This window comes from Pteronotus mesoamericanus, unplaced genomic scaffold, assembly GCF_021234165.1.
Source record: "Pteronotus mesoamericanus isolate MK-2021 breed Mesoamerican mustached bat unplaced genomic scaffold, CSHL_Meso_final contig_20, whole genome shotgun sequence".
Lineage (NCBI taxonomy): Eukaryota > Metazoa > Chordata > Mammalia > Chiroptera > Mormoopidae > Pteronotus > Pteronotus mesoamericanus.
The window spans coordinates 21601016-21624946 of NW_026555085.1; the positions used below are offsets into that span (position 1 = coordinate 21601016).

Sequence of the window (23931 nt, forward strand, 5' to 3'; positions counted from 1 at the left end):
AGAAGACATAAACATTATAAATTTATATGCACCCAACAGAGGAGCACCCAAATATGTAAGGAAAGTGTTGGAGGACTTCAAGAAAAATATAGATAGCAACACACTGATAGTAGGGGATTTTAACACCCCACTGTCAAAAATGGATGGATCTTCCAAACTAAAGATCATCAAGAATATTGTGGAACTAAATGATGCATTAGGTCAAATAGACTTAGCTGACATTTATAGAACTTTTCATCCCAAAGAAGCAAAATGCACATTCTTTTGAAATGCACATAGAACATTTTCAAAGAAAGACCACATGAAAAGATACAAATCAAGCCTCAACAAATTCAAAAAAACTGAAATCATAACAAGCATTTTCTCAGACCACAAGGGCTTGAAACTAGAAACCAACCTCAAGGAAAAAACTCAAAACATTCAAACTCATGGAGACTGAATAGCGTGCTATTAAACAATGAACGGGTTGATAATGAGAAATAAAAAATTTTCTAGAAACAAATGAAAATGAACACACAACAGTCCAAAACCTCTTGAACACAGCGAAGGCAGTCCTGAGAGGAAAGTTCATAGCAATACAGGCCTACCTAAAAAAGACAGAAACATTTCAAATAAACAACCTAACCCTCCAGCTTCAAGAACTAGAGAAACAACAACAAACAAAGCCCAGAGCAAGTAGAAGGAAGGAAATAATCAAGATCAGAGCAGAACTGAATGACATCGAGACTAAAAGAACAATTCAAAGGATTAACAAATCCAGGAGCTGGTTCTTTGAAAAGATAAACAAAATTGACAAGCCTTTAAGCAGGCTCATCAAGAAAAAAAAGGGAGAGGACCCAAATAAATTATATCAGAAATGAAACAGGAGAAATAATAACTGATACCACAGAAATACAAAGGATTGTAAGAAATTACTATGAACAATTATATGCCAAAAAAACTTGAAAACCTTGATGAAATTGACAAATTTCTAGAAAAATATAATTTTCCAACATCGAATGAAGAAGCAACAGAAACCTGAACAGACTGATGACAACTGATGAAATTGAAGCAGTAATCAAAAAACTCCCGGCACACAAAAGCCCTGGACTGGATGGTTTCACAGGAGAATTTTACAATACATATAAGAAAGAGCTAACCTCTGTCCTTCTCAGACTATTCCACCAACAAATCTAAGAAGAGGGAAGACTCCCAAAATCTTTTTATGAGGCCAGCACCCTCCTAATCCCAAAATCAGATAAAGACACAGCAAAGAAAGAAAACTACAGGCCAATATCGCTGATGAACATAGATGCTAAAATCCTGAACAAAATATTGGCAAACCGCATCCAGCAATACATTAAAAAGATCATCCACCACGATCAAATGGGATTCATCCCAGGGATGCACGGATGGTTCAATATTCACAAATCAATAAGTGTAATACATCACATAAACAAAAGGAAAGACAAAAACCACATGATCATATCAATAGATGCGGGAAAAGCATTTGATAAGGTAGAGTATGCATTTATGATAAAAACACTGAAATAAACCCACGTCTTTATGGTCAATTAATATTCAACAAAGGAGGCAGAAGCATAAAATGGAATAAAAATGGCCTCTTCAACAAATGGTGCTGGGAGACCTGGACAGCTACATGCAAAAAATTTAAATTCCACCACCAACTTACACCATACACAAAAACAAACTCAAAATGAATAAAAGACTTAAATATAAGTCATGACACCATAGAAGTCCTAGAGGAGAACACAAGCAGGAAACTCTCAGATATTCCACTCAGCAGTATTTTCACCAATATGTCCCCGAGAGCAAGGGACATAAAGGAAAGGATAAACAAATGGGACTTTGTTGGGAAATACCTGGCCTGGTTTCAGAAGCTGTAACCCTGCCAACATGCTGGAGGGCCCCAAGTCTGGAAATAATCAGGAGGCCTTGGAGAAACAGGTTCCTCAGGAGACTTGACCTGTCTTCCCAGGCAAGGGCATAACCCCTGCCTCTCTGCTTTGCCTTGGGATGGTCCCTGCCAATGATGGGTAAGACCCCTCAGGGGAGGTGCAACCTAAGACGGGCATCGACCGATAGAGGCAGCAGATAAGAAATTGGGGGACACAGAGAAGGGGCAAAAAGGCCTCCACACCTCTCAGCTTAGCTTGGACATGGCCGGAGTCCTCATTGCAGCCAAGAAGCAGTCTCCTTATCTCCTGGTGGTTCCCTCCCCATATCTGGCTCAGGCTTGAAGCAGTGCAGCAGTCAGCTCTAAATCAGGTCCGGTGGTTGCCAGGGAAATCAGGCCTAAAAGTAATTTCTTTAAAGCCTACTTTGTTCTATCCACAGATCTCTGGCCAGCTCTTGCTGCGAAGGACCTTCACATTATTTACACCCATTACCCTTTATCATTAAGGTGCTTGCCCTTATCTTCATTCTCTTTTGTTTATGCTGGTCTCCTCTCAGACCCATGTAAATCAATGAATTCCTGTCACTTGTTTTCTTAAAAAGTATCTATTCTCTGTGAAACTTAACATGTTAATGTAACGAGTGTACGTATGCATTCCTCTTACCTAGCCCACTGGTAAGTTTTTCATAAAAGCCTTGGAACAAAGGGCGACGAGGCCTTCCCCACTAGAGGGATGTGCCATGGCCTTCTCCAGTGAGAGGGAAGTGCCCCTGTCTGCTCTCCCAACAGAGAAGTGTTTGCGACATTTTGTGTTTATTCCCCCTCATCTGTGACAACCCCGGGACAGGCTCTGTGGGTTTCAGAGCTCTGCTCCCACCTCAGCTGGGCCCAGCCAGTTTCCCTCAGGTTCAGGGAGCGCTGCGCTCTCTGCGGCACTCCCCCGCATTGGCGGGCCCCTATAACCGCCATGCAGTGTGACAGGACTTCATCAAAATAAGAATCTTCTGCAGGTCTAAAGAAAACATCAGCAAAATGAAAAGGATACCAACCACATGGGAAAATATATTTGCCAATGATACCTCGGACAGGGGTTGGATCTGCAAAATATATAAAGAACTCACATGACTCCACTCCAGGAAGACAAACAATCCAATTAAAAAATGGGCGAAGGACCTGAACAGACACTTCTCCAAGGAGGACATACACAGAGCCCAGAGACACATGAGAGAATGCTCATCATCACTAGCCATCAGAGAAATTCAAATTAAAACCACCGTGAGATACCACTTCACACTGGTCAGAATGGCCATGATAAATCAACAAACAACAAGTGCTGGTGAGGCTGTGGAGAAAAGGGAACCCCAGTACACTGTTGGTGGGAATGCAGACTGGTGCAGCCACTGTGGAAAACAGTTCAAAATTCCCTCAAAAAGCTAAAAATGGAAGTGCCTTTTGGCCCAGCAATTCTACTGCTGGGATTATACCCTAAGAATCCCAGAACACCAATTCAAAGGAGCCTATGCACCCCAACGTTCATAGTAGCACAGTTTACAATAGCCAAGTGCTGGAAACAACCTAAGTGTCCATCAATAAATGAGTGGATCAAAAAACTATGGTACAATTACACAATGGAATACTACGCAGCAGAAAGTTACTGCCCTTTGCAACAGCATGGATGGAGGTGGAGAGCATTATGTTAAGCGAAATAAGCCAGGGGGTGAAAGACAAATACCATATAATTGCACATATAAGTGTATCCTAATCAACAAAACAAACAAGCAAGCAAAATATAACTAGCAGCATTTAAAGAAAAAACAAACTGATAGTAATGAGAGAAGGAGGGAGGTGGGTATTGAGGAAAAAAAGGGGAAGGGTCAAGTCAAGGAACATGTATAAAGGACCCATGGACAAAGCCAAAGTGGGGAAGGACTGAGGGTGGGAGGTGGGGGTGGGTAGGGCAGGGGAAAGTGGTGGCAGGAGAAGGGAGACAAATGTATTTGTACAATATATTTATAATCTTTAAAAAAACCTTTAAAAAAAGCTGCTTAAAATTGACGAAGTGTTCGAATTTCTGAGCAGGTTAAAATTTCATTGGATTTTCAAATATTTGCAAATGTAAAAACAACACAAAAATTATTACTAAGTATTCAGAATCTTGTACTGTGTAAACATGAGACTCTTGCCACTGAAAGATAAAGGTTAATGTAATTTATTCATTATAATATTCCAATATTTCTTGTGCTGGTATCACATATACATATGTTGGAATTAAACCTACCTTATTACTTCTTTTGCAAAAAGTTCTGTGTTAGATGTGTCAAATCTGTGATGCCTATTAGATATTCGAGTGGGGCTGTCATGGGCAGATGGAGTTACAAATGTGGAAGTGGGAGAACATGGGGCAATGTTTAGAGAAGCTTTATTTAGCCTTCCCATTGATTATCCTATCAGTGACGGGTGGAAAACTAAAGACAAATCAATGAACAGAAACTTTACGGACACTGGGGGTCTTTCTTGCTATTTCTAAAATGTAGTGACTCAAAAACTTTGGAAGGAGCTCCTCAGATTGACTAATTCCTGCATTTGATCAGGAAATCATGCTAATACATGATAAAACATGATGACACAAAAACCCACCCTGTGTGGCAGGGCCCTCCACTCCAAGGCAATTCAAACCATGCTTCGATTCTGCATGCTTCAGCAACCTTCTTTTTTTTTTAAATCCTAACCCCAGGATATGTTTTACTGATTTTAGAGAGAGAGAGGAAGGGAAAGAGAGACAGAAACATGAATGTGAGAAAGAAAGATCATTCGGCCACCTCCTGTACGTACCCCAACTGGGGATCGAACCAGCAACCTAGGTCTGTGCCTTGACCGGGTATGGACCTCACCACCTTTTGGTGCACAGGATGACATTCCAACCAACTGAGTCACCTGTCCAGGCCTCAGCAACCTTCTAAATAGCAAAAGGCACAGACCTGCAAGTCAACACACAAGTTGTTGCATTTTATCTTTTGTCCCTAAAATCCTGAGCACTGTGGATTCTGTCCTTCTCCATCTTAAACCATTCTTCTTGCTAAACGACTCGGGAGTCTGTAGATACAGCCCCGGTATTGGGGAGCAGATAATGACTGTGTCTTGCCTGTGACTTTGGAGAATGTGGGAGTCCCCGCCCTGGTGCTTGGTAACCTCCGACCTTGTCCTCCAGCTCTGTGCAGCCTAAGCAGCGCTAGCACAAAACCAAAGGCCAGGTTGGCTTCCTAGGCTCTGCCTCTTCCAGTCTGTCAGGCATTTATACCTTAGCTCTTGGGATGCTGCTCTGTAAAATGATTTAATCTAGATTTCAAAATGAACACCAAATGTAAATAAAAATGTTCACTTAACCAAAAAAAGAAAGAAAGAGAGAGTGATAAGTACACAGAAGCTGCTCCTACCAAACAAGTAAATGTAAGCTTTGAGCTTTAAGGGACTTGCCAGTTACAAGGTACAAGAGAAAAGGCCCCATAAAATAAGAGACATTAGATGATAGAGCTGCGGTCCCTAAAGAGCTATACTCCTCCTTGCACCAGTTCCATAATTTTTTGGTCCCAGTGCAAAATGAAGATGTGGGGTTCGTTGTTCAAAATTATAGAGAATTTCAAGATGGCAATAGCAGGTCACTACAGATCACTACACTGGAACCATCTCTGAGCTCGATGCATGCGCTGTAACCGGGGGAGCTGCCTGCATAGCTGCTACATCTTGCTTTCCTGCTTCCCAAAGCTGCATGGTCAAAAGCCTCCGTCCAAACCCCGGCAGGAATCCTCCCCCACAACCCCATCTCTGACTCCTTCAGCAAACCCTGCTACTGGGGAAGCTGCTAGCCCAGTTATCTCCTCAGTTAAACTTCTGCAAACCTTTCCGGTTTAGCCTTGTTTATATCCAAAATAACCATCTTTGCATAAGAGGAATGAAGCTATCCAGCTGTTACTGACATGCAAAATAACTCAATGGCCCTGCACTAGTCTCCCATCCCTCAGGGCAGCCCACCTTGGGCGGGGGTGAGAATATCTTATATTTTTCTTGGACACCCCAATTTCTGGACCCCATTACAGATCTCCTTTGGGGGGGCCTAGCTGCACCCTGTTACAGTACTGCCTGTTTTTTAATCAAAAAACATATTTTTCTTATATGAAGTATTCTATCTTCAAAATTTTTAAATTTCATTGTAATTAAGTATTTATGTGAAACAATTTTATAAAGTTGCAAGGCCACTTTTAAGAAAATAGGGTCAAGCCCTAGCTGGTATGGCTCAGCAGATTGGGTGCCGGCCTGCGAACCAAGGTGTGGAGGGTTCAATTCGGGGCAGGGAACATGCCTGGGCTGCAGGCCAGGTCCCCAGTAGGGGTGGGTGTGAGAGGAAATCACACACTGGTGTTTCTATCCCTCTCTTTCTTCCTCCTTTCCCCCTCTCTAAAAATAAATAAATAAATAAAATCTTTAAAAAATATATAGGACAGATATAATCACATAATATAATAAATATATGATAGCATTTAAAAAAAAAGAAAATAGGGTCAAGAAATCTCTCTTTTTACATGTACAAAGGATGGAAAGGACCATTTCCACAAGAATGTGCTAAGGTCATACTGTTTTTCAGTGTTGAAGCACTATAATCAATTTCCTCCGAATTTTCAAAACACGTTGACTTGGCCTCCAAATACAAATGGGTTTGTCTCAAAAACAAAGATCTTTGTTTAAAGTACCCCAGAATGCTGAATAATTTTAAGCTGGAGGGTGATATGCAAAATTATTCATTTAATCATGAAATTTTTTCACCCTCTTTACCTTTTCTTTTTACTGGAAGTCTATTTGTAGAAAAACTTTCAAAAGCAGCTTCTAGAAGATAGTTTTTAAAATAATTAATATTAATTCAATCTTTCAATCCAAGGAGGTATAAAAACAAAGACATGAACTATGATCTCCCCACCCACTTAATTCACTTATAAATTTAATCTGTACAGAACTGTGCAAACGGAAGAGTGAGAGGATTCTCCCCAAACTTACCCTTTCTTTTTGCCAGTATTCCATGATAAAAAGCATATATCCTAAAATAGTTGTCTATTTTTAGACATATACAGATTTTTGCCCAAAAGCTGTTATGGTGTTCTGCACCTTACTTTTTGTATTTAATAGTATACAAGAAAGATTTAATACCAAGCAGTTCTAACTACATGAATCATGGTTTACAATAAAAAAGGATAAAAATTTAAGGGTGCTTATAAAGAATTTTCGCTCAGCCTGAAAAACTCAGAAAGAAATAGCATCTTTAGGTAACTTTTTTGGTTACTTTTGTGGCAAGAGACACCTTGTTCTCTGCCATGGTCCAGAGTTCATGTTTTGGAGGTAGACCTTTCTGTATTTGAACTAAAACTATAGAATATACCAGTTATGTGTCCTTGGGCAAATAACAGCCTCTCTAAGCCAAAATGTCCTTACCTCACTCCTCCCAAATGGAGCAAACAGCATCTAGATTGGAGGGTTGTTGTAAGCATTAATAAGATAATGTCTATAAAGTATTTAATGTTGTGATCACATAGTAATTATTCAGCAATTATGGCTGTAATGAAGTGTAACTATGTAGGAGGAGGTCTCCAGTTTCCACCTAGTCTTAACGTCTTCTAGGAAAACCATCTGGGTGTTTAACAGTTACCCCTTTCAGACTTTGCATTATAATTGAATGTCCAGCATAATTTTTTTGCCTACCATAGAGCAGTTTCCTGTGCACTTCAGATATGACTAAGTCTTCTTCATTTGCATCTGAATTTTCTTTTTAACATTTTTTACAAGAAGCAGTCCCTCTTGTTTGGCAGAGCACTGACTCTCCCCACCAGGGTGCTTTCAATGACTGGCAAGTCACGGAGCGGCCCGACTCCAGCAGCTGTCTGCCTGGACATGGCCTGGATCACGCTGACCAGTAATACATGAGGAAGAGCAGGCTTGGAACAGAGAACATGGAAGCAAAGCACAGAGAAGGTAAGTTTCATCTTAGTGTGTTGAGTTTGATGTATCAGTTGCAAAATGTCCAAACAGCAGGTGGACTGCGGTCGTTCAGCCTAGGGAAAAGACCTAGTTGGGAATGTAAATTTAGGAGTTATACACTGAAGAACAAGCCCAGAAAAAGATACCTGGATAACAATTCTAGATTGAAAAAGATAGGGCAGAGTTTACAAAGAACCTAAGAAGATAAAGTCAGAGGGAGGATGAAGAGCAGAAGTTTAGTTCCCAGAAACCAAGAGAGTTTTAGGAATGAAAATGGTCGACAATGTCAAATGCTGCAAAGAAGCCAGGTAAGTGAAGAACTAAAAGGTGTGAGCTTTTTATCACCACCCCCTCCTTCAAAATCCCTCATGCTGGATTATGATGATGGTGCATATGTTTTGACATCTGTCAATATAAGAAACATTCAGACCTGTAGAGAATTTTTGGTGAGTTTATTTGAGCCAAACTGATGACAGTTGCCAGGAAGCAACACTCAACAGATTGAGGAATGCTCAATCAGATTGGTCACAGCAGGTTAGCACCTTATTTTATATATTGGAATTGAAGGAGGAGCCATGACGGGGGTTACAAGACATCCATTGGTGATAGGTTAGGGGAGGCAGGAGAAAGCAAAGCAGGGGTGAGGGTACGGGTCAGAGAACCTCTGGGATTGGATAAAAGATGAAGTGGTAGACACATACTTCTTTTACATACAGTAGGTAAGGGATAGTTAACAATCAACAATTAACATAGCAATAACAATGAGAGGATTTGTGGTCTCAGCTGTGCCCAATGGATTTGGAAAAAAGGGAAATTATCTTGTCATTCCAGAGGTCTGTTATCATAGACGACAAAAAACAATACATAATCTCGGTTAAGGTAAAGATTGACCTTTGTTAGGGAAAAATACTGGCCTAGGACATGACTACCCATCACGTACTGCTTTTAGTTAATAAGTTTTAATTTTAGACCATTCTTTGTGGTTCCTTCAGGCCTCTGAGTTTGTAAGGCTGCCTAGCAGGCTTCTCCTGACCTTGACGGTTTATGATCCCGTGCAGCAATGCAGGATTCCCTGTCTGCACATACGGGAGGCAATATGCGGCATAACTTTTCTTCCACACACCAATTCTCTGACACCAACTGGATTTCCAACAATTCAGTTCCAAAGTTAGCACAGACCCGTAAGTTAAGGACTCAGTTCCATAAGCCCCACTTCAGACGGCATCCGCAAGTCTCAGGTATCCCCAAGCTACCTGCACTTCTGCCTACAGCTGACTAGGAACTGGGGAGCCTTTATGATTGCTCTCAGGTTCAGTAATTCTCTAAAACGTCTCACAGAACTTGATGAAAATGCTAAACTTATATTTAAGGTTTTATTATAAAGGATCCAACTTGGGAGTAGCCCAAAGTAAGAGAAGAATAGGGAAAGGTGTAGGAGCAGTGGACACAGAGCTTCCAGGCCTTCTCTGGCTGTGCCACCTTCCCATAACCTCCATCAGACTCCGCCAACCAGGATGGTCTCTACGGCTCATTTTCCAGGGTCTTTATGTGGGGTTTCACTGTGTGGGCATGATTGACTGAGCCCAATCTTTATTCCTTCTCCCCTCCCCATGGATGCAGGAGTGAGGCTCAAAGTTCCAGCCTTTTAATGATATGGTTGGCTTTTTGGAAGACCAGCCCTCATTCTGAAGCTTCGTCAGGACCCAGCAATAAATTACCTCAATAGCATAACCTCAGGTACCATCAGTAGGGACTTGCTATGAATAGCAAAACACATTCTTATCACTCAAGAAATTCCCAATTCCCAAGCTTTGTGACAGGAACACAGGAACAAAGATCACATGTATTTTTTTTTTTAATTATACCACAGAGCAGTTGATTAAAAAACCATTGAGCTATATACTTAAAACAAGTGAAGTTTATGATTGCAAATTATACCTCAATAAAGCTTTTTTAAAAAAAGTTCTAGGAAATGTTACAGAACAGAAAGAGTTCGTCCACATGGCACCAGCAGAACCAAACAGCAGACACTCAGAATTGTAGTGGAGAAAGACCTGCTATTTTATTGTGAATGGCTCCATCCAGGAAACCAGGAAGCTAATACTCAAAAGCCGGAACACTTCAATGGCATGTAAGTTACAGATTCTTTAGGGCAAAATCACAAGACACTGGGTTAGGGGTTCAGTGTCATGTTGGGAGCGGATTTGTTGGAGGTAAGGTAAGGGTAATGAGTCATTTCTTCAGGTCATGAGGACATCTCTGAAGTTTTTTCCCAGTATTTCTCTGTCCAGTCTCATGGGAAAGTAGCCAGGGAATGGTTCCACCTTAGGGTTCAGGAACTATAACAAAACTTAGGTCAAGATGTTATCTTTAGCCCGCCAGAGATTTGACCCCTGTGGCCCCTAGCTAGGTAGGCTCCTGTCTGCTGCTGCCTCGGGTGTTGCTGATTACCCGTGGGAAAGGCTGGGCCTCTGAGGTGACAGAGAGAGAGAGAGAGAGAGAGAGAGAGAGAGTTTCTAGAACTAGAATTTAAAACTCAATTTAATCTAAGTTATAAGGACCCTCAGTTTCAGAAACCCCTATGGAAGGTGATTTAGCAATATCTATCAAAATTACACAACTATTTTTTTTTTTAAGATCAAATAAAATCAAGGCCTCTTCAAAACAGAGAGGTCAGGAATCCCAAGAAAAACTCGCCTAAGCTCACCCAATGCAAAATGCATAGCCGGTGGGCCACAATGGGCCTTTGCTGGTATCTAGCACTGGTCCAGGTTCATAGGGTGGTCCCAGGTGGGCCAACTAAGCCAAGTTAATGTTAGTGTAAGAAACGTCCAGCTGTGGCTGGTGTGGCTCAGTTGGAGTGTTGTTCCACTTGGTTTTGCATTCCATTCTGTGTCAGGCTCATCCCTAAGTGGCAGCTTCAAGCCCCTGACTACACGTGTTCTATCCTCTGTGCAGGGATGTAGGATTCCTCATCTATGCATACAGGAGGCAACCTATTGATGCTTCTCTCTTGTGTGGATGTTTCCCTCTCTCCCTTCATCTCTCTAAAAAGTAGTGAAAGGATGTCCTCAGGTAAAGATTAAAAAAACCCATCCAAACCTGTAAGAATTTTTATGAGTTTATTCAAGCCAAACTGACAATTGCCAGGAAGCGTTATTTCAACATATTGAGGAAAAGCCTCAGCAAATGACTGTTATACAGCATATTTTATATATTAGAATCAAAGAAGGAGAGGGGGTCATGAGAAATCCATTGGTGATAGTTTACTGGGGTAGGAGAAAGCAAAGCAGGGTAACCTCTGGGACTGGATAAAAAGTAAAATGGAGAGACACATACTTCTTTTACATTGGTGGGTACAGAATAATTAATAATCACATTTACAGCACATAGAAATGGTATTTGGGGAAGAAGATAACGATGAGGATTTTGTGGTCTCATGCTCAACACCTCCTGGTACTTGCTCTGTGTTCCTTTAAGCCTCTGGCCGAGGTGGGAGCCATTCTTGGCAACCTCGGCACAGTTTAAGCTCAGAGATTCTGTCCTTCTGGGTGGAAGCTCAGCCTGCAGCTCTTTCATCTGCTGCAGAGCGTTCCAGCCTCTTTTGCAAGTCTTGCAATTTCTGTTGTAGTTGCTGAATTTTGACATCGCTGTCAATAGTGGATTGAGTCAAGGAATGTGCTCAGGTTGGTTTTGGAGTCAGAGTTGGAAGAAAAGGTCTCCCTAGGTTTGCCCAGGGACGGGGCCAAGTCAGTGTGAATGGAATGGTAAAGCTCAGAGCTCAGGCCCACTTCAGCCTCCTTGGGTGTTTTGGCCTGTAATTTACCTTGTAATTCCTATTGTATAAAGTACAACTTTTGCTTGCAGTAGGAAAAGAATATGTTGTTGGTCCACCTCAGAACTTGTGTCCAGGAAGCTGTCAGGCCTGGCAGTGCTGTCACTCAGCCTGTCTTTATTGCCCCATGTTCTCAGCCTTGGAGGTACGTCGGCATCCATTCTGAGTCCACACTGGAAGTGGTGGGAAGTTACTGACCTTGGGGAAGGCACGTCACTCAGCGAGGCAGGGCTGATCGGAGGTGGTGGAGCTTTGCATTTTTGGGAGTTCCACCATTTTCTGAGCTTATAATTAAATATCAGAGTCTTGATCGTGCTGCTTTGGTTTTGTTGGTATCTTTGTATCAGCATCCTGAGAGATCTTTGGTAATAGAAGACTTTGAGTTCCTATATTTTCCGAGAGTTTGGAAAAATGTAAGGCATTGTTTTCAAAAGAATCTACAATGGTTAGGTCTGTACATTTTTTAATGAAGACTCCCACGATGTTAGAGCTGCTGGTCTCACCAACCTGCATGAGAGCTGTTCTCCCATTTTTCACCCTGTAATTCTCATCTGTCCACGGTCCACAAGCAAGCAGTAGACCTCGCCGTGGCCATTTCGTACTACAAGAAGCAGTGGTCTATTCCCATGGAAATCTTTGAGGTTTCTGGGTTCTTGTGCGCACAAGAACCTGCACAGCTTGAAGGCAGTCCTGCTCCACTCCATAATGTAGCCTTTGTATCTTTTAAAGCTCACTTGGTGATTCCATCTTGCAGGCGAGTTTTTAGTGTTGGTCTAGCCCACAGTGTGAGCCTCCTTGATGGGTACTGTGTGTGCTCTGCTGTGAACACTCTTACCATCTTCTATGCTCCTCAGTAGGGCATGAGCCAGTCCAGCATCAGGAGCTGTGTTCATCTCATCTTTGTCTGCCTGCAAATGCTTTCTTAAAATGGAACTCTGCTCGCGATTACTAAGCAGTCTACTGTGACCACTTTTCCCATGAATGGAAATGTCACATATCACAACATTCTAACAATTCCTTAGATTTCACACTCATTTGTATTGATAAATTACTTGACCATCATAACATATTTTTCACATGAGGGAGGGGTTCCTGTCCCATTCCCAGGGAGAGTCTTTTCATGGCTAAGGGTCACAGGGTAGTGAGGGTAGAGAGAAGGGGCTGGACCCAGCTCTCCTGACCACGGGTCCCAAACTTTTCTCCATGAAGTCAACCATCCTTCCCAAACTTCTAGGTGTGGCAGCTCCAGCAAACTGTCTCATCATTTCACAACCTCCCCATAAGACTTTTACTACATTAATAGCAATAATAATAATAATAATAATTTCCTAAATTTGTTCGAAGGCATTTGGAGATGGTTGCAATGAGAAGTGAAGCCCATCTTACTCTTCCTGGAGGTGGAAGAGGCCCTGATGGTCTAGCCTCTGAATTTGGGGTGCCCTCCAGAATGTAGGCCTGGCTGACCCTCCCTCACCAAACCCTCAGGTCATCCTCGCTTTCAGACCCTTCTGCTTTGCCCCATAAACCACTTTATCTCCTCCTTTGGACCCCTGGACTCAGCAGCACAAGGTGCCCACAAATCTCAAGGGTTATTGTGGGTCCCGAAAAAAAAAGCCTGAGGTGACCCACATGGCTGACACAACCAAAGGCTGGGCTCCTCTCACTGCCAGATCAGAGTTGTCAAGAAGAACCGAGGATCCCTGGCCCCCCACCCTGGCCTAAAGGACATAAAAGGCATTCGAGGATCTCAAAGCAGAATGAAGGTGCTTACAGGCGGGTTGGGGCAGAGGGAGCCGCAAGTGGGTGTCTGGTTCTCAAACGTCTGGGGATTGTACCTACTGGCTGGGAAAATGCCGACCCACCCTGTCAGGGGAACAAGGATTCCCTGGGTCTGGAGGGAAACCTGGATTCAGACTCTTCTTAAACAGCCTCAGGTTAATCCTGAGGTTGTGAATTAGAAAGAACTTCTTCCAGCCCCTCCCCACAGCCACCCCTGGATTGGAAGATCCCAGAACACTTCCTGCACATGGAGGAGGGGAAGGAAGGCTGGATTAGCCTGATTGAGTTGGGCTATGCCGGCCTGGATGAAAAGCCACCACTAGGGACCTAGGAAAATCTCATGGAGCTTCTGCCTTGTTCACTAAGGACCTGCTTTAGACATGGTGTAATTTCCGTCAAAGACTGGAGTGACTTCACAGAAACGACACAGTAACAGCAGGCCTGCGGTGCTTACAAAGTGCCTTGAGCAGGGCCCTTCCTGTCTCTGGTCTGACCTCTCCCAGGGGGATGCAGTCACCTGTGTTGGCCACGAGGCTTGACTATATAACACAAGATGTAAAGGAGAGAATGAAAAAGGAGGGAAGGGGAAGAGTGTGGAAGAAAGGAAGAGAGGAGAAAGGGGGAGCAAAAAGTAAAGTGGAAAAAAATTATACAAGATGCAATATTATGTCTAACCTTTATTTCTATCCATATCTAGTCTCTTCATTTGTAGACATTTCAGCACAATAATTTGATCTCTCTGTATTCAGACATAAATAGAGATCTGTGACTGTTACTGTGGGACCGAGTGGGAATACATAGCAACATAGGACCATTTTCCTCCAGATGTGTCAGGATACGTCTCTGCAACAAGAACAAGGTGTTCTGTTTGCTTTGTTCAGATCACCAAAGTGCACATTTCAAAGAGGATAACGTGTTTAAAGCCAACTTTACTGGGACATGTTACATACAGTAAAATGCAGCTGTTAGAAATGTACAACTGGTGACGATTGCACACGGCCACGTCCCCACTACCACAATGAAGATAGAGAACATTCCATTGTCACCAAGGAGAGTCAGTCATAAAATGCTATGAAGCCAATAAAAAGTGTAATTTAGAGTTTAATGTATTGCTGTGAAAACATGTATCCAACACAACTTCAAGCTTGTTTGAAAGATTAAGAACATACTAGATTATAATGTCACCTACCACTTACATATTATATATCTTTATATATTATGCACAGACAGATACATACACATGTATTTTAAATATAAATATACATATTAAAATATTTGTATAAAATATATTTTATATAAAATGATATCTATATGTATAATATAAAGATATACATATTTCAAATATATAAATTTATATTAAATACTTTAAATATAAACATGTATTAAATAGTAACACACACATACATGAATATATTTTCAAACACTCCATTTCTACAGAAGTTTCAGATATTCTAGCTTGCTTAGTAATGTGAGTGATTGCAAAATTAACAAAGGAGCATAGTTCAATTATTAAGTTACAAAATGTATCATTCTAAGGTAGTTCAAGTTTATGGCAGATACTAGATATAAATAAAAGAGCTGAAGTGTTCTGCACCGCTGTGATGTGTGTAGACCTTGAAATATTGGTTAGAAACTAAACGGTAACTTTTTTTTTTTTTTAATCTACAGATGCTGCCAGGAAGAAGAAATGTTTATCAGATTTCAAATGACACAGTTTTAAACTGGCGGTTGGCAGCTTCCCACGTAAAATTTCATTAGCAAGTGAAACAGCTGTAGTGAACTGGACCAGAAAAGGCGGGTGTGCGATCCCTAAAGTCCCCCAAGGGCCCATGAAAACAGGGACTGGAGCACTTCCCATACCGTCTGTTGACTTGCCTATAATAGTCACAGTTGGAAGAAATAACTGAAATTTTTAAAATTTTTTGTTGTTGTATTTAAGTCTTAGTACCTTTGGCATTTTTGTCCAAGTCGACTTTGATGTACCAAGTGGAGACATAGCCCTCTTCACCTTCATTTCTCTCCATCGTCTTTGTCTTCCTCAATGACACAAAGCATTTCCCCTTCAACCACTGAAATGGTTCCCTCATCCTGACTGTCAGACAGAGACAGCTTTGCACGTCCTGACTCCTGACGGCAGGTAGGGGTTCCTCCTCATCACACTTGTGGTGGGAACCGTGGCCAGCACCCTCCCCTGACTCTTGGTGCAGGGAGTTGGACACGTGTCTGTTCACTGCATGCCCAGAACCTGTCTTCATCTCAGCCAGCCAGGCCTCAAACTTTTGGGCGTCTGAGAGTCACTGTTTTGTTTTTTAGTATTTCAGCTGACTTCTGTTCATGTTTTATCCAAACTGGCTGGGTCTCCCATTGGAGGATTTGTTAGGTAAACATCTTTCATTTTGTTATGGCTTCTCTTTGATCCATTTCCTTTGTATTTTCTTTTTGAAAGATTTATTCATTTTTATTTTTAGAGAGGGAAGGGAGGGGGAAAGAGGGAAACATCAATGTGTGGTCACATTTCGTGCGCCCCCTGCTGGGGACCTGGCCTGCAACCCAGGCATGTGCACTACACTGGGAATCTAAAAGGCAGCCCCTTGGTTCCCAGGCCAGCGCTCAATCCACTGAACCACACCAGCCAGGCCTCCTTTGTGTTTCTTTATTTAACTCACTAGCTTTCCGTTGGAACTTTTTCTTTGTCTGTTCAGGTGGGGGATTGCGGAAATCCTCTGGTGTTAAAGCTAGCTTGAGAGAAAGCCCTGGAGTCAGGCTCCTGGAGCAGTGAGTTGGAGGTTAGGAGGGGATGACCTGGTTGAAGCAATGGGAAACAGGGGCTGTGGGAGCAGCAGAGGGCAAGCAGAGGCTGGGGGAGCAGGGGAGGCTGGTGGGAGAAGTGATGGTAAAAGGGACATACGCTCATTTTCCTGTTTTTTGTTCTGTTTGTTGAACGGCCATAATTTTCCATTGGATTTGCCAGCATACTTGAGCTCTGATTTACTGTCTCCTCTGACATGATAGCTTCATAAGCTGAGTGTAATCCACAAATCGAACATCTCCCGGAGGCTCTAATCCTGACTTACAAGCTTCTATGACCAGCTGTAAATTATTTTTTTTAGAGATAAGGATTTTTCTTTTTATTTTTTTTAAAGATTTTATTTATTTCCTTTTAGAGAGAGGGGAAGGGAGGGAGAAAGAAAGGGGGAGAAACATTGAGGTGTGAAAGATATGTCTATCACTTGCCTCTTACACATCCCCAACTGGGGACCTGGTCCTCAACCCAGGCATGTGCCCTGACTGGGGATCAAACCAGCGACCTTTCAGTTTGCAGGTGGCTGCTCATTCCTCTGAGCCATACCACCCAGGGAAATTTTTTTATGCCAGTATTTGGAATCAGCTGCCCATCACCCTCTGCATAGGTCTTCACTGATTCTACCATTCTCACTATCCTCTTTCTTGCACCTCTTTTACTTTCTTAAATATGTTGGGAATGTGAGTGTGGTAACACGAGTACTGCTCCTGGTTGGATTGCTGAAAAATCAATGAGGAATCTGGTTTGCTGTCATCTGCCACTTGGTATCTTGCCTTTTCAATACCTGTACCCTTTCTCTCTCTGAGTACTGCTGTGCTGGCCCAGTTTCCTCACAATGCTGCTCAAACCAACTTCTCCTTGGCTCACGTTGCTCCCAGCACAATTGTCCATCACATTTAGGATAGAAAGGAAGGCTTTACATGCCGTACACCTGAAGTCTTCCTCCTCCTTTGAGTATCTTTTAGATAGGTTATTTCTTTGAAAGATTTCCTCAGTTGCTTTGCATACTGAGTTCAATCTGTTCTTTCCTTGACAAGTTTGATGTTTTTCTCAAGAACATCAATTCACCACCATGTGTGTTTTCCTAAGTTGTCAGCGGGATCCCAGGGCTCTGTGCCCAGCTCACAGTGCAGCGGCTGGAATGGCCCCTTCCCCGAGGTCCCTGCCCTGGGCGTCCTCCTCGCTCCCTCGCCCCATGGCTCCTCAGCACAGTGGTCAAGGAAGCAGCCGCCAACCTGGTAAGCAAGTGGAGGGGGAGGGCTTAACATTTTAAATTTTATATTTTCCTTGCTGTTTTTGAAATAATTCACATATCTTATGTTGGGTTTTTGGCAGGAAGCCACCTGGAATCAACTGTGGAATTAAGGTCAGGAAGTACAGGTGTGGTTCTCCTTTGAATTACTGCTACCACCACCTTCGATTGTACCAGCCCTGACTCCGGTCACTTCTCACAGCCCATCTGGGAACTGTCCTCTCTACAACAGTCAACGGGTTAAACAGGCAGACTTCCAGCTGGGCTCCTGCTGACCCTCATGCCCATTACCCACAAAACAGACACAGCGACCTCTTCATTGCGAATTAGGACATAACCTTGCCACCACTTTGCACATAACACTGGGGTCCCTCCTTGGGCAGAATGCGCTCCCCATCCCTCACCACTGCCTACCAGCCTCTCAGGCCAGGGCCCCTCCGACCGCCCTGGCCGCATTACCCGACTCACAGCCCTGCTCACTTTTCTCTAGTCACCCTGGCCTCTGGACACTGCCCCGCCCTGACTCCAGGCGCCTGCCCCGCGGACTCCCCATGGGCTCCTCCTCCCCAGGGACCCATGTGGCTGCTTCCTGCCCCATTCAGGCCTCTGCTCAAGTGTTCAGTGTCAAGTCCTAAGAAACACCCTGTCCAGCAAACGGAGTATGTGCTCTGCCATCCCTCACCACCAATCTTTCAGCCTAAGCATATTTTTCCCCACAGCAATTATCTCTGATCTTAGAACAAATTTTGTTGAATGTCAGTATCACTGAAATATATGTTTCATAAGCAATGGGTCTTATCTGTTTCTTCACTGCTGTATCCTCAACATCATGACCATCTTGTGGCAGGGGCTAGATACATACGTGTTAAATGAATGAATATGTCAGTTCAGCAATTTAGAGAAGTAATTTGACCATATGTATCAAGAGGTGTAAAAATGTTTAAACTCTTTGACCTAATATAGACCATTTGAGTAGCCTATCAATTGAAAAAATCCCCACTAAAGAAGAATCTTTATGAAGAATGACACTTATCAAGTCATTATTTACCAGAGAAGACATGAAAGCAGATGTATAGAAAAAAGGTTTTGTTGCATCCCATTGTTTGAAATGGTATGCAGCTTGTGTACATTTACGCAGAGTTTTTAGAATGGAAAATTACTTTTATAGTAACACATTTCAGAAACATTCCAAATAACCCATAACATGCGAATGCAACTTTCTAAAATGAACACACACGTACATACATATAGATTTATTTTATGTAATACTTAAAAATATATTTATATAGTATTACATATAATGTTTTAATATTTTTTAATTTTATTTTTCAATTACAATTTACATTCAATATTATTTTGTATTAGTTTCTGGTGTACACCATAGTGGTTAGACAATCACATACCCGACAAAGTGTTTGCCCCCACATCAAGTCCCACTTGGTACCATACACAGTTATTACAATATTATTGATGGCATGCCCTATGTTGTACTTTAAAGGCAGAGAAAACCACAGAATGAAAATCAGTTCCACTATGAAGGGCAGCTCCAGAGAGCACAGTTCCCACTGGAGTCTGTGAACTTTCAACAATGTAACAGTTAACAATGTCTTTAGAGAGGAGGCCATATGTCTGTATTTCTTCTGTGCATTTTAAAATTGATTAAAATGCACAGAAGAAATGAGTCCATGATTAAAAGATTTTTATTATTTTAACATGAAAAACATGTTTTAAATTTCAAAATAAAACATGTGAAGTAAAGTAACAATAAAAAGAAGTAACCAATAAAAAGATCTCCTTCCTTCCTCAGCCTGACACAAAATCTCTCAATTGGACTCCACAGGGCAGAAATCCTTACTGGTGGCTCCTCAGAAAGAAGAGATAAACTCTTTATCCACAGTAATGACCTATCCTTTGACCATAGAATGCAGAGGAGCAATCAACACAACACTAAGAATACCATCATTGTATAGATTACCAACTGCTTGACTGGGTTCACAGAAAATGTTGGTTTTGAGAATTCAAGGACACTTCAGCCTCCTATGGAACCAACATGGGTGTGAGCCACATGGATGGAGGCTCCACAACAGCAGAAAGAGCAGCTGAGATCCCAGGATTGGACGGTCCCACTCACAGTGTGTCCACATCAGTGGAACCCAGCTGAAGAATAGGCTGAGGTAAGAGTTCCCTTCCCATCTTTCTGCAGTTGTGGGTGGCATCTGGGTGAGTCATTCAGCTACCAGTGAAGTACAGGTGCCTGGTATTCCTAGAGCCATCTCTAGTTCCTCTCCTGCGGACCCCACCTACACAAACCAAAACTACATGTTCATTTGTGAGCAAGTTTCTCTTCAGAAATGCAAATATGACATACTTTGAATTAAAGCTAATCACTGTCATTCTCAGTGAGTCCTACATGTAGGATAATCTCCTCACTTGCACGAAAATTAGCTTCAGATTGGCACCTGGGTATTTGGATTCAAGGCAAGAAGTCATTTTGGGGTTTCAACCTGGATGACCTAGAGGATGTTCTGAAAGACAGTTTTCTACAGGCAGGAGACCAAGGGGAGCTCTAGGGAGCAGATAAGTCCTGATGAGGAAAGACCGATGGGCAGATTCTAAAGCAAACCTTAGTTTATCACACTAACGTGTTTAGGATATATTCCCAAGCCTTTTTTTAAAAAAAAAATAAATATAAAATACATGTAACAAAATTTACCATTTTTACCATTTTAAAGTGTACAATTCAATGACACTTGGTGCATATACAATGTTGTGCAACCATCACCACGGTCTAGTTCCAGAACAATTTCATTGCACAAGAATGAAATCGCTACCCATTATAATCAGATACCCACATTCCCTCTAACCCCAGCCCATGGAATCACTAATCTTCTTTCTGTCTCTATGTATTTCCCTCTTCTGGATATTTCATATAAATGGAATCATACAATATAGCCTTCTATGTCTGGCTCATTTAAATTATCATAATGTCCTCAAGGTCCATCTGTGTCATAGTAGGTATGAGAACATCTTTTTATGTCCATGTATTATTCAATTTTATTGATATACCACCATTTCTTTATCCATTCATCAGCTGATGAATATTCACATATGCAATTATATTTAATTCAGAGAGGAAAAAACAGGGGTTACAAAAAAACAATAAAGCAATAATACTGGCTTTTATAATCAGCTATGTAGTTACATTTACCAATGTTCTTTATTTCTTCATCTCGCTTGAAATTACTTCCTACTGTGTTACAAAAAAACAATAAAGCAATAATACTGGCTTTTATAATCAGCTATGTAGTTACATTTACCAATTTCTTTATTTCTTCATCTCGCTTGAAATTACTTCCTACTGTCCTTTTATTTTAGCCTAAAGTGACCCCTTTCACTTTACTTACTTACTTCACATATAAGTAAGGAAAACTAGAGATAAACTTCCTCAGCTTTTGCTGATCTGGGAATGTCTTAATTTCTCCTTTATTTCTTTTATTTAAATAGTTTTTTTTTATTTTTCTGTTACAGTTGACATATAATACTACATTAGTTTCAAGTGTACAACATAGTTATAAAACATTTATACAACTTCCAAAGTGATTGCCCTGTTAAATCTAATATCCTTCTGACACCATACACAGTTACTGCATTATCAACTACATTCCCTATCATCCCCATGATTATTTTGTAACTACCAATTTGTATTTGTTAATCCCTTCACCTTTTTCACCCATCCTCCAACCCCCTCCCAACAAAATATCTGCTGTATCTATGAGTTTGTTTCTGTTTTTTTTTTAGATTTTACATATAAGTGAAATCATATGGCATGTCCTTCTTTGTCCGACTTATTTCTCTCAGCACAGTACCCTCTACGTCCAATCATGTTATGGCAGATGGTAAGATATCATTCCTTTTCTTTTTTTTTTCTTTTTTTCTTTTTAGGTTTTCATCGTATTATTAAATTAGGTGACAATTTTTGGCAGATTGAATAATAGTAACAAACATTCACTTTAACAGCCACGATACATCATTCCTTTTCATGGCTGCATCATATTCATTTGTATATATGCACCACTTGCTAATCCACTCATCTGTTGATGAACACTTAATGTTGCTTCCATATCTTGGCTATAGTAAATAATGCTGCAGTGAACATATGGGTGCATGTCTTTTTGAATTAGTGTTTTGGATTTTTTCAGGTAATACTCAGAAGTGGAATTGCTGGGTCCTTCTTTGTCTTTTGTTATAGCCTTTGTTTTAAAGTCTACTTTGTATGCTATAAGCATTGCTATCCCAACTTTCTTTTCACTTTAGTAATTCATTAAATATCTTTTTCCATCCCTTTACTTAAAACATATATATGGCTCTTGTTTTCTTACACATTCAGCCACCATATGTCTTTTGATTGGAGTATTCATTCAATTTACATTAAAGTGATTATTGATAGGTACCTATTTATTCCCATTTTATTATTTTTAAGTATATTTTATTGATTATGTTACTACAGTTGTCCCATTTTTCCATTTGTCTCCCTCCACCCAGTACCCCTATTCCCTCCAGCAATCCCCCCCACTTTGTTCATGTCCATGGGTCATGCATGTAAGTTCTTTGGTTTCTCCATTTCCTACACTATTCTTAACCTTCCCCTGTCTATTCTATACCTACCATTTATGCTTCCTATTCCCTGTACCTTTTCCTCCATTCCCCCCCTTCCCCCTCCCTGCTGATAATCCTCCATATGATCTCCATTTATATGCTTCTGTTCCTGTTCTACTTGTTTGCTTAGGTTTTTGTTTGTTTGTTTTTTAGGTTCAGTTGTTGATAGTTGTTAAGTTTGTTGTCATTTTACTGTTCATAGTTTTGATCTCCTTCTTTTTCTTAGGTAAGTCCTTTTAACATTTCATATAGTAAGGGCTTACTGACGATGAACTCCTTCAAATTTACCTTCTCTGGGAAGCACTTTTTCTGCCCTTCCATTCTAAATCATAGCTTTGATGGATAGAGTAATCTTGGATGTAAGTCCCTGCTTTTCCTGACTGAACAATTCTTATCAGCCCCTTCTTGCCTACAAGGTTTCCTTTGAGAAGTCAGCAGATAAGTCTTATGGGAACTCCTTTGTAGGTAACTCTCTTCTTTTTTCTTGCTGCTTTTAAGATTCTCCTCATCTTTAATCTTGGGTGATTTAATTATGGTGTGTCTTGGTGTGGCCCTCTTTGGGTCCAGCTTGGTTGGGACTCTCTGAGCTTCCTGGGTCTCTTGGAAGTCTATTTCTTTAACCAAATTGGGCAAGATTTCTTTCATTATTTTTAAAAATAAGTTGTCAATTTATTGCTCTACCTCTTCTCCTTCTGGCACCCCATGATTCGTATGTTGGTATATTTAAAGTTGTTCCAGAGGTTCCTAAGCCTCTCCTCATTTTCCTGAATTCTTATTTCTTCTTTTTGTTCCAGTTGAATATTTATTTCTTCCTTTTTTTCCAAATCATTGATTTGAGTCCTGGCTTCCTTCCCTTCACTGTTGGTTCCCTTTTTATTTTCCTTTATTTCATTTTGTATAGACTTCACTTCTTTCTTTATTTTGTGGAGTACTCAATCATTTCTCTGAGCATCTTGATTACCAGTGTTTTGAACTCTGCATCTGACAGGTTGGCTATCTCCTTGTTGCTTAGTTCTTCTTCTGGAGTTTTGATCTGTTATTTCATTTGAGCCATATTTCTTTGTCTCCTCAATTTGTTGGCACACCTGTTATATTGCAAGGGGTGGAGCCTTCAGTATTCACCAGGGCAGGGCAACCTGCTTCACCGAATAGTGGTGCTATAAGTGGGGGAGGAGTCAGAGCCACTTGCTTAGTTATCGCCCTATTTTCAGTCTCTTTCCCCACTTCCCGCAACTGACTGGCACCTTTCCAACTGCTTCCCTGGTGCTGATTCCCTGAATGGGTGGGCTGTGTACATTCTAGGACCCTGTGGGCCCCTCAATAGAAGTCTGTAGCTTAGCTGGGCAGATTCCCGTCTGTATTCTGGCTTCTTCCAGTTGCCCGTGCTAGGCCAGGCTCCTGCTCTTAATCTAAAACCACACATTCATGATGGGCCAGTGGGGGCCATTCTGCATCCTTTCAAACAGGATGGGCAAGACAGCATGGCTGGCCCATACCTGAGTTTAAATCCCAGTGTGGCTCTTCTTCCAGAACCCCATTTCCGACACCTCCCACAAAGGGCTACACCTGCCAGCACTCCAGATTCCTCTGCCTTTCTCAGCTGCCATTGTTAGTCCAGGAGGCTTGGCGCCATGACTTAGGAGCAGCCTCCAAGTCACTCATGGAGGGAGAGTGGGGGGCAGGGGACT

The 23931-nt window shown here is 41.6% G+C and overlaps 2 pseudogenes; both read right to left on the reverse strand.

Annotated features, from left to right (window-relative positions):
- The window catches only part of LOC129066827 (ankycorbin-like), a 34688-nt pseudogene extending 22042 nt beyond the window's left edge, over positions 1-12646 (reverse strand).
- Positions 12647-15466: 2820 nt separating this feature from the next.
- Positions 15467-18043, reverse strand: LOC129066828 (formin-binding protein 1-like; annotated as a pseudogene).
- Between the last annotated feature and the right edge of the window lie 5888 nt (positions 18044-23931).